An 11,362-nucleotide genomic window follows, 5' to 3' on the forward strand; every position below is an offset into this window, starting at 1 on the left:
GTGCGCATGCAGAGTGCATTCCCCTTAATGAAACAGTGAGGGCCAATTTTTCCTGGGCATGGTTGGGCAAAGGGCTTCCGTTTGGGGATGACTCCCAGCTCCTGACTGAAGTCACAGATGGGAGGATCAAGAGAAACGACCAGATAGTTCACAGATCTCCCAGGGAAGGAGCCCAGCTGTTCCGAGTTTGACTGCTGCTTCCCCTCTGCTGGTGGGTCTCTTGCCCGGCCGTCCAGAAGTGAAATCCTACCCGGCCAGACAGCTGGCAGCCAGCGGGTGTGGAAATAACCGCCGTCTCCTCGGTGGGGGAGGCCAGCTGGAATCCCCATCCAGATTCCTCCGGGGCATTTCTGCCGCGAGTGAGAGATTGCGGCGGGAAGGAGCTCAGGTCCTGGCTGACGTCTTTGTCTTGGATGGGAAGGGCTGAGGCGGAGGGAGCAGAAAGGGCCGGCTTCAGCCCCAGCGGCCTCTCGCCTAGAGGGCCCCGCCTCACTGGGCTTCGCGGGCTGCCCTTCAGCCTAACAAGAGGTGCTGGGGCAGGCAGGCTCCTGGAAGGTGGAAATGGAGCCTGGGTCCTCACCCTGCCTAGCTGGGCCTGGGTCCTCACCCTGCCTAGCGGTCAGATGCGAGTTACAGGTTCTCTTCCCTTCCCCACGCCCAGGGCCTGACCTGGATTGGGACCGCCGTGTATGAGGGCAAGGGCCTCCCCCCGCCCCCCGCCATTTTCCTGACCTGAAATGGTCTTGGGGCCCCACTGTGGGCGATTGGCCCACTGAAGAAACCCCTTCCGTGGCAGGGTGAGTCCCACGTGCCTCTCTCTTTCGCCCAGGGAGGTGTAGAAGGCTCCTGAACTCACAGAGGGCGGCTCTCGGGATCGGGCCCCAGGGCTGGCCTGTGGGAGGTTTGATGAGAAAGTGCTTACGAGGCCGCTGGCTGATCTTTGTTCCCAAATGCGCTTTAGCTGCATTAACTGTTGGAAGAGGAGGACTCAGCGCTCTGCCTTTCCTCGGGTTTCAGAGGAGGACAAACCAAAGAGTTAGAAAGACAGAGAGGTCAGGGCACTCTGTTTACTGTTTACTATTGTTTACTGCTCTGACTGCCCTTTGATATGCAGATTGCTATTCTTGGGACTTCCTCCTCCTGACTTCCTCCCTCTCACTCTTTTCTTCCTGGCTTTGCTCCAGGCAGCATCTCTCTCCTCCTCCTCCCTCCATCTTGCAGGCATGGATGCAGGACTTGTCCTGCCATCCATGTCCATCCTAACACTAGATAGGTAGTTAGGATCTATCTCTCCTCTTTTCTTTTCAGAGTATGGAGTTCCTACAATAATGAACTCTTATTTCTTTTCTAAATATAAACCAAGTGTATGTTTTTATTCTCTCCTGCACACACACCACCCAGTAGAACCAGCTCACAGGCGCCTATAAGTTACCACACTTCCATTGCTAAATGATAAACTCTGTTAATGGCCCAAGCATGGACTCCTTTAATTGGGTTTCTGGGGCCGACATACGTTGTATTTGCCATTAACTACATCCTCCAGCATATCCCCAGGGGACCTCTCTGGTTGGCCGCCACCCCGCCCCCGTGAAGGTGGAAGGAGGAAGGTGGCGAGGGGGGGCAGAGCTGCTTGGCTGCTGCTTCCTCTCCCCCCTCCCAGGATGGGGAGTGGGTTCCATACACACGTGGCGGCGGCAGAGTCATCGCCACCCTTGAGGTTTGCTGCAAATGTAGGCACGCCGTCTCTCGTCTCCTTTGCATACGGTAGGGCAGCAAACATTGTGTTGTTGCCAAGTAGGCCCCCTCCCCTGCTTTAAGGCCTGCCATGAACTGTGTTAAAGATTCCTGCATTGCTGTTTCACTGCTACATCAAAGATTGCTTTACACGTGTGTGTGTTAATACACGTGTCAGTTTCCTGCCTGCGTGTCAATCACCCTGCCGCTGTAATAGACTGTGTAGTTTACTGACTCCATGTTTGGATAACTGCACAAAGGACTCTCTTTCTGGGCAACCCTGCCCTGACCTGTATCTGGACTTCCTAGTGTGCGTTTGGACTCTGTTACAAGTGTGCCCCGTGCCTGCATTGCCATCTGCCACGGACCGTGCCTGTTCCCTGCCTTGGACTGTGTTTTAAAGTGTTGTTCCCCCTGCCTCCATGGAAGCCTGCCTCATATGGGCCCAAGCCGCTGCTAGCAGCCGGGCGCCTGCCGGGGAAACCTCCAGCGAGCCTGGCTAGGCGCTCCCTGGTCAGTTCCCGCCTGGAGCCTCCCGCGAGCCGGTACCCGAGCTTGCCCTCGCTACCGGGCAGCCTGCTATCCAGCCCCAGCTATGCCCAGCCGGCATCCATGTTCTCAGGCAGCCAGAAGACCCTGGGAAGAAGACTGCTTTGGGAAGCCATTTCGGCGAAGCGGGCACACCACGTCCGCAGCGAGAGCCCCTCGCCCCGCTCTGCATATCTTAGGAGCCGCCCCGGAGAAGGAACTAAGTGCCGACCATCCCAAGCACTTAGAGAATGCATCTCAAAGAAACCTCCGCATTCCAGAAGCTGATGACATCAGGACAAGCCCTGTCCGCTGGAACATCCTTTCAGCCCACTTGGATTTCCCCCTCCCTCTTTTGTCCCCTCTTCCTGAGGTGTCACTTATCACAATCTGATTACTAAAGTGGCCCATCCAAGCCATTCAGTAGCCCATTAGACCCTTTGTTTTAAACTGTGAGAACCACCAAGTACAGCACCAGCCCCAGGGTACGTTTTGGGGTATTTAAGCTGGTCTCCCAGACCACTCGGTGCCTCGGCCATTCCCTATCCAGACTTCCTTGCTGTCCGTCTGTGGTTCCAGTGCTGGCATTGGACCACCACCCTCGCTGCTGTGTCTCTGCTTCGCTCCAGGATTGTGAGTATTTCCCTTATCATCGTTGGGAACCCGCTAATGCGAACGTCTCTGTATTTCCTACTCTGTATTTCCTAGATCTTGTGTGTTCCTTGTATGATTGTGCAAGTTAGGCTTACGCCACACCAAATACACGTGTTTGGAACTTATTCTTGTCTGCCTCTTTTTCACTAGAGTGTCTGGGATCGGGACCTCCGTATACATAGGTTATGATCCGCGCTTAATATTTTAAGTTACAGACTGCTACAGCTAATTCCCCATTATAATAAAGAGCAGTTCTGGTAACAGTTTACTGGTGGAGAATGCGGGCATAACCCAGTTCGTGTGAATACACGTGAGTCGACACGCGTGTCTTCGGCGAACTGACTTAGAGGAAAATTTTCCAGACCTCAGTGTAAAGAGCGCAATTTAGCTCAGGGAATTAAAAGTGTGAGTGTGTGTGGCTCTAGCGAGCATTTCTATCTTGTGGGTTGGCTTTTCCCCATTTCCTCCCTCAGCCAGCTTTGGACTACTTGCCTTTTGTGGTGCACCGCGAGGCCCTCCAGCCGTTATAACCGGTGTACTGTGGGTGAGGACCTCTGAACTGGTGAAGTTCCTGGCCACCTTCCGGGCCGCCTAAACGCGTCTATGTGGGTGGGATCCCAGAAGTAGGCTCTAGATATATACGCATATATACTTCCTGAAGCAGCACATATAAAACTCTCTTCCGCCCTCCCCCGTCTCTCCTAAGTCCGTCCAAACCCCGTTCCTGCCAGCACTTAGGCTTCAATCCCCGCTCCGGAGGAAACGTGAAGGGATCGATAGTCTGTTTGTTTAGTCAGTTAGCTTTGGGAATCTGAAGCCAGGTTCCTGAAGCCCCGCGGCAGCCGGCCGCACCGTGCTTAAGAGTTTTAAGTTAGACTCTTGGGCGCCTTTTTGCTTGCGAGTTTTAAGTCAGACTCGTGGGCACACCCTGCTTGGGAGTTGTTTGAACTCTTGAGCGCTTTTTCCGCTTGGGAGTACAGTAAGCTTTACTCCTGAGCACTTTTGCTTGGGGACGTGCAGAGGCAGTCCTTGAGCGCATTTAGTCTTTTGGTCGAGGCTTGGAGACAGTTTAACCGTTTGTCTCTGAGCACGAGGCCTGGGGACACCTTGAGTTTAGTTCTTGGGCAGAGAGCTTGAGAGCATTTTGGCTTCTGAGCAGAGGCTTGGGAGCATTTGCAGCTTCTGAGCAGAGGCTTGGGAGCATTTCTGGTTGCCTGAGCATAGGCTTGGGAGACCCCCTTAGTTGCAGTTTCCGGGCAGAGGCTTGGGAACACTTTCTGGTTTTCCGAGTATAGGCTTGGGAGACCCCTGAGCTTTGGCTTCTGAGCAGAGGCTTGGGAGCACTGAGCGTTTTTTGTTCTTGGGCTTAGAGGAGCTTGAGAGCACCCTCTGAGCCAGTAAACTTTTCCTGGTCCCGTGGCTTGTAGGTAAGCTTGAAACGGGAATAGGAATTTTCCTTCTCCCCCGGTGGAGAAGAACAGAGTGTAGGACCCTTAGAATACCCTTGTGAACCTAAAAGTAGAACCTTAAAACCCCCTGGTAAAAACCCTTGAGGACCTGAGGGAAGGATAAACCTCCCAAAAGGAACATAGAGAGGAAGAAGTTGTTAAAACCCCTGAGCAGCTTTAATCGCCCCACCCCTGGTGTCGCTGATCCACTCTTTAACCTCCCCCGAGATCAGCCCTAAACGAAAAAGAAAAATGTACCGGGCAAACCCCACCGTGCCCCGCCTGGAGAAGTGGCTAGTGAAGAAGGGAGATTGCCCTTGGGAAGCCGGTTCCTTCAAGGGACCCGACCCACTCCAGATAGTTAGAAGTGCCTTCCAAGATTTTTGTGAGAAAGAGAAACCCAAGTCGAGCAAGAAGGATAGATACGGAGCTTGGGCACTTTTCACTGCCTTACAGGACAGCGTGTCCCTGATAAATAAATTACATATAGCGCAGGAAGATAGTGAGCAGGAAATAGAGAGGCTCAGATTAGCCCAAGACAAAGAAAGGAAGGAGCTAGAGGAGAAAGCAAAGCGAGAACAGGACGCCCTGCACCTAGAAATCCAGAGTCTCAGGGCCAAACTAGTCGAACAGGAGAGAGACCATGAGGAAAGAGCAGTTGAGTGGCGCGCTGAACGCGTCAATTTCATATTGGAAAAACAAGGATTAACCACCGCCCTTCAGGACGCCCAACACAAGGCTGAAGCGGCCACTGCTCGTGCCGACATGGCTGAGCATGCAGTAACCGAAGGACAGGAAAGAATCGCTAAGCTAACCCATGCCGCCCAGTTCATGGCAGAGCACAATCACTCCAAGGTAGCTTCTGCAGACCACTCCGCTTGCAAGAGGGAGTTAGAGGCCCTAAAGCAGCACCTGGGTATGCAGCAGGCCGTAATCTCCGCCGTGCATCCCGCAGCCCTCTTGGCCCTCCCCGGTAGTACCGACAGTTGGTCAACTCCTTCGTCCCAGCCCGAGGAAGCTCCACAGCCCCTCCATCCGATAGCTACCAAAGAAATTGTCACCACAGACGATGATGGCAGGAAGACAGACCGAATAGTTAAAGAGACCCGCAATTGGAGGCCCGATGAGCTCCAAGCCATAGCGGACCGCATGGGACCCTTGAACCGGGACTCAGCTATACAATGGTTTGCACACGTGACCATGTCCCAGCCCTCCGCCAGCGGCTCCGATGTAGCTCAGCTGGCTCGCCATTGTGCCAGTCCCGAAATAGTCACCTCTCTTAATGCATATATTTCTAACCGGAGACTAGCCACTCGCAGTCAGTATGGTGCCATGAAAGAGTTGTGCGCATTCCTGTGGCCCACCAAGAGTTTAAAGGCCCTGTATATTGCAGAGTCCCAAAAACCCGGAGAGGATCCAGAGGCATATTTAGCCAGGAAGCAGCTCCTAGCCGAACTGGCAGACGAGGTAGATTTAGACTTGAGCGACATGCCGGACTTCGACGACCTAGAGTTTAGGAGGGCAGTTATAGATGGACTCAACAGCACCACTCGCCTGGCCCTAGCAGGAGTAGAGCCCGGGAGCATTACATGGGGAGAACTGGAATCCCGCATCAGGAGCATTGCTGGCCTATTGCGAGAGACCGGCGCCATCCGCCATGTGAAGTCCCCGGCCTCTCGTAGAAAGGAGAGCGAGCCGATAAGTGCAGTCACCTATGCCAATCATGGCCCCCACTCTCAGTACCGACCGCAGGGACGCAGCCCGTACCCGGAGGCAAGGGGAGGGATCCTGAGGGGAAGGAGCAGTAGCTTTAACCGGGGAAGAGGACCAAGGGACTACCGCCCGGGAGTTTCCTTTGCGCCCACCCCGAGTTACAGTTCCTCCTCCCAGCAGGGACCCCACGAGCCCCGATCACAGGATGCGCCCCTAGCCCCTTCTCACTCTCGAGCATCGCACCCGTACAACCATCAGGTCTACCCGCCCCCAGATCAGTCTAACGCTTGGGGAGCATCGCAGGGCGACCACGAGGGCTACCGGGACCGCGGCAGCACGCCCCAGTCCAGGGACCCCCTCCGCTGGGAACTTTGGATGCGCCTCAAAAACATTGGAGCGAACATGGAGCTGTTCGATGGAAAGCCCACGTCCGTTCTAATGAAAGCGATCATGGAATGGGAAGACCAGCAGCAGCCCCCAGTACCCCCGTCGGCGCCCCCTTTGCCGCCAGACCCTCCCTTCTCGAGTCCCCCGATAGCTGCGGTCCGGGAACGCCCGAGCCCCAACAACCCCTTCAGAGGGAACTCCACGTCTACCGACCAGTGTGCAGGATCAGAATAGGGTTGCCCCGAGTCCCAGTCTCCTTCCGTGGGCATAGTTGCCAAACTAAAGCCGGACACATGGGGGAGACCGACAGTAAAGGCAGGGATCGGGACTCCCGGGGAAAAGAAGAAGCCTGCCACCCTCCTCATAGATACCGGAGCCTCACTTAATATACTCCGGCCCTCCTTAGTCACAAAGGGAACTCAGACCCCCACCACCATGCAGCTCGCCGGTTTCGGAGGCGGCATGCAGGAATCCCCGGTCTGGCAGGATATCCCCCTCTCCGTTGGGAACCTGGCCACCCGGATTTCGGCATGCGCAAACCGGGGAGAGGATGATGGACTTTTGGGCATGCCATTTTTCCGTGCCGAGGGACTGACCATTGACCTAGCAAATGGGCTCCTGTGGCGCATCCCAGGAGGCCCAGACTTTGTCAATGCAATCCATCGGTGCGCAGCCCTTAAGGCCCCTCTTCCTCTCGCCCCCATTACGGGAGACCCCTGGGTTCAGGACTTTCCCGAGGTGTGGGTGACAGACAAGGCCGAGTGTGGGATAGTGAAGGGCGCCTGCGTCCTGATTGAAGGGAGGGACCCCCCTCCCCAACGACAGTACAAGTACCCAGCGGAAGCTGAGGCAGGGATAGCCAAGACTATAGAAGGACTCCTTGAATGGGACGTCATACTCCCGATGCAGTCCATCTGCAACGCCCCATTGTGGCCAGTTCTAAAAGCAGATGGAGTGACCTGGAGAATGACGGTCGACTTCCGGGCCCTGAATGCCACCACCCCTCCAGTTGCCCCGGTTGTGGCCAAGTACAACGAGATCCTGACGGCCATTGCCGCTGGATCCCGGTTCTACTCGGTCATAGACCTGGCCAACGCTTTCCACTCCATCCGGCTGCATGAGTCTTGCTGGTACAAGTTCGCATTCACTTTCCGCGGCCAGCAATACGCATTCAAGCGGACACCCCAGGGATTCCACTCCAGCCCCAGTATTTGTCATGCCCATGTAGTTCAGATGTGGGAACGCCTCCAACCCTCCTCGAGGCCCCACGTACTGAGCTACGTGGATGACATTTTAGTCCACGCCCCCACGGAAGAATTAGCCCGCCAAATCACCAGGGAAGTCCTAGAACTCCTCCGCGAGACTGGGTTCAAGGCTAGTAGGGAAAAGGCCCAATTGGTTCAGACCAGCGTCAAGTACCTGGGTCTGACCCTGGGACCCGAGGGTCGCACCCCGGACGCCCAGCGAATGGAGGTCATTTCCAAGCTGCCTGCACCCACCGATGTCCCCTCCCTTAGAGCCCTTCTAGGAACTTTTAACTTTTCCCGAGACTTCATCGAGTCCTTTGCAGACAAAGCTCGCCCCCTTTATGCCCTCCTCAAGAAGAACACTCCCTGGGAGTGGGGACCGGAGCAACAGACAGCCTTAGCCGAGCTGAAGCGCAGCCTGGCCGCAGCCCCGGCCCTAGCCCATCCAGATGTCACCCAGCCATTCTTTATTCAGTTAGCCGTGTCAGACAAGAACATAGGAGCCACGCTCACCCAGCAGCAAGCGGGAACCGCTAGAGTGGTAGCCTATGCCTCTCGCAACCTAACCGCAGTAGAGACCAAGTTCAGCCCATGCGAAAAAACTTGCCTTGCTCTAGTTTGGAGTCTGACCCATTGGGAATTTATCATAGGAGGTTCACGCACAATAGTTCAAACGACTCACACGCCCCTCAAATATATTCTGTCTGGAAAGATACAAGACGGACAAGTCTCAAACGCCCGCATAGCACAGTGGACCCTGGCCCTGGTCAACCGCGGAGTAGAATTCAAAAAGGAGACCACTGAGCCACCCGCCCCCTATGGCCTGTTAGTAACCGGAACCGAGCACGAGTGCCCCCTGGACCCGCCACCGCAGGTTGTTTGGCCAGTCACTTGGGGAGTCCCGCTAGAGGAAGCCCGACTGAACGGCTTCACATGCTGGTTCTGCGACGGCTCCTCCTTTCACGTTGGAGGCTCCCCTCGGACAGGCTACGGCGCCGTGCGAGTGAGCGACGCCCATACTCTCAAAGGTCCAGCCCGCCCCCATTCCAGCCAAGCGGCTGAGGTGCAAGCGCTTCTGGCAGTGCTTGAGTTTGAGCCCCCAGAAAGCCCACTTGCCATTTACACAGACTCGGATTGGACGGCCAAAGCCGCCACGGTCTGGCTCCCGGTATGGCAGAATCAGGGGTGGAGAGCTAGTGATGGGAAACCCGTAGCCCACCTGCAGCTATGGCAGCAAGTAGCCGCGCTCCTTCAGTCCCGCACAGGCCCAACACAGGTTACCCATGTCAAGGGACACCAGAAGACAAACTCAGAGACCGCTTATTGGAATGACCAGGCAGACCTTGCAGCCAAGGCAGCCGCCACTGAAAATGCTCCCTTACCGGAACCGGCCACCGATTGTCCCCTCCACCCTGTCACCACCCGGGCACAAGCCCGCAGCCAGGCTCAGGGAACCGCAGGAACACTAGACCTAGCACAACTGCAGCTATCTGACCCAGAAGTAGCTGACCTCCTAGCCGCAGGAAGAGATCAGACAGGAAGACTAATGATCCGAGAAGAAGAAGGCATAGTTTGGGCAGTAGATACAGCCGGTGAACGCCACTGGGTAGTGCCACTGGAAGTTAGGGCCGACTTAATTCAGTTTGTCCACGAACAGGGACACCGAGGCAAGGACCTGACTCTGGAGAGAGTAAAAGAGGTTGGATGGTGGCCTGGCATGCGCACCGAAGTAGCGCAATGGGTAGACAACTGTCTGTCCTGCGCCATGGTCAATGCAGACCCCACCGGACCCAGAGCTCCCCTCCAGCATCAGAGAATTGACGGACCCTGGGCTCGCATACAGATTGACTTCATCGGCCCCCTTCCCCCCACTCCTCGCGGCAATCGCTACTGTCTCACTGTCATAGACCCCTTTAGCAAATGGGTCGAAGCGTTTCCGTGCAAGCGCAACAATGCAGCCACCACAGCCAAACTACTGTTCAACAATGTTTTTTCGAGATGGGGCATTGTGAGAGTCATGGACTCTGATTTAGGCTCACACTTCATCGGAGAAGTCACACAGGAGCTTTGCAAGGCGCTAGGCATCCAGCAACGCTTCCACATAGCCGGCCACCCTCAAGCTTCAGGCGCCATAGAAAGAACCAACCGGACCCTCAAGGAGGCTCTCCGCAAAATGGTTCGCTCCTCCGGGAGAGACTGGGATGAAAAACTCCCCATAATCCTAATGGCCATCAGAGGCACCACCGCAGTTCACGGGCTCACACCCCATATGGTAATGACAGGGCGAAGAATGCAGCTCCCGGAAGCCTTCTGGCTAGATACGCAGCTCCCTTCCGATATGCAGCCCGTAGTGATTAATGACGCTTGGGTCCAGGATCTGCTCTCATCCATACACGCCGTCCACATGCAAGTGGCCCAGAAGTTGGGCACCGCTCAGAAAGATATGGACCGCAAATTAGGATGGGTCAGGAACCCCAGGCAGTGGGAGGAAGGACAGCTCGTTCTGTACAGGAAGTTCTCGCAAAAGGCGCATTCGCTAGCAGCCAAATGGCAAGGCCCAGTCCCCATCACGAAAAGAGTCTCTCCAGCCGTCTACCAGGTAGCTATCCAGAGAAAGACAGGAGGCACTTGGCTAAAATACTTTCACGCCTCCCAATTAAAGGAATGGAAAGGGAAGCCGCTCCAAACCGCCCCTCCTGTGTATGACCCTGGGGGAGCCGCCACCAGCCCAGCCCCCCTCTGCCCAGTGATTCGCCAGATATCCCTTCACCCTGGGCCAGAGATACCCTGTGTCCCCTTAGACCAGACCTTTGTAGCCTTAGTATAAAAAGAAACAGTAGAATATGTAGATATAGGTGTGAATGTCAAAAGTTTTTCCAGTTCTATTCTTTAACTTCATTAGGCGGGCCCCACAGTTGGGACCCTTGGGGAAGACACGGCAACCAAAGCCAAATAGGACCACCACCGAAAGTGATTCTTAATTGGATTGTAAGCCGCATGTTCGGAAAAAAATTGCACAGGCAAAAGAGATTTGCTGTGTGTGAAAGTGTTTGGAGAGGCTTTAGCCCAAAAGTGAATGCATTTCCAATATTGGAGACACACCAATAAAGGTGATCCCTGTATTCGAAAATATATCACCCGCCGTGCTGGTGAAGATCCCGCATCTACGTAGATTCGGGGTCTCACCTGCCAGACCCACGCTTTCGCATGATGGTCGGCTTTGGCTTTGAGGGCCGTGCCTCCCCTGGAAAAGGATCCCCAAATAGCCCAACATCCCTCTTTTACTAATGCTCATATTTGTCATGGTGAGTTGCTATACGGCGCCACCACTTAGTACGCTTTAGTGCAAAGGTAAAAGACCCGCCAGTATTTTGTAAATATGTGACCTCTGGAATATGTTATTGAGGTGCGTTCGCTACGCACAAGGGGCAGCGTGCCTCATTTACATAGCCAGGATCCCCCGCGCCAAGATGACCCCCGAACAACCCAGACACAGTGGCGCCGGCAGATCTCGGCCGCCTCCGCCGCTTTTCGATAAACGCCGCCGAGCGCCCTCGGCTCCACTTCGGCCCTTTCCGCCAGCAGCCGCCCGCCCCACGTAATCTTTTCCCTTGCCCGTACCGTATAAGGGAAAAGAAGGGGGGGGAGACA

Source organism: Eublepharis macularius, chromosome 1 (genome assembly GCF_028583425.1).
Source record: "Eublepharis macularius isolate TG4126 chromosome 1, MPM_Emac_v1.0, whole genome shotgun sequence".
Lineage (NCBI taxonomy): Eukaryota > Metazoa > Chordata > Lepidosauria > Squamata > Eublepharidae > Eublepharis > Eublepharis macularius.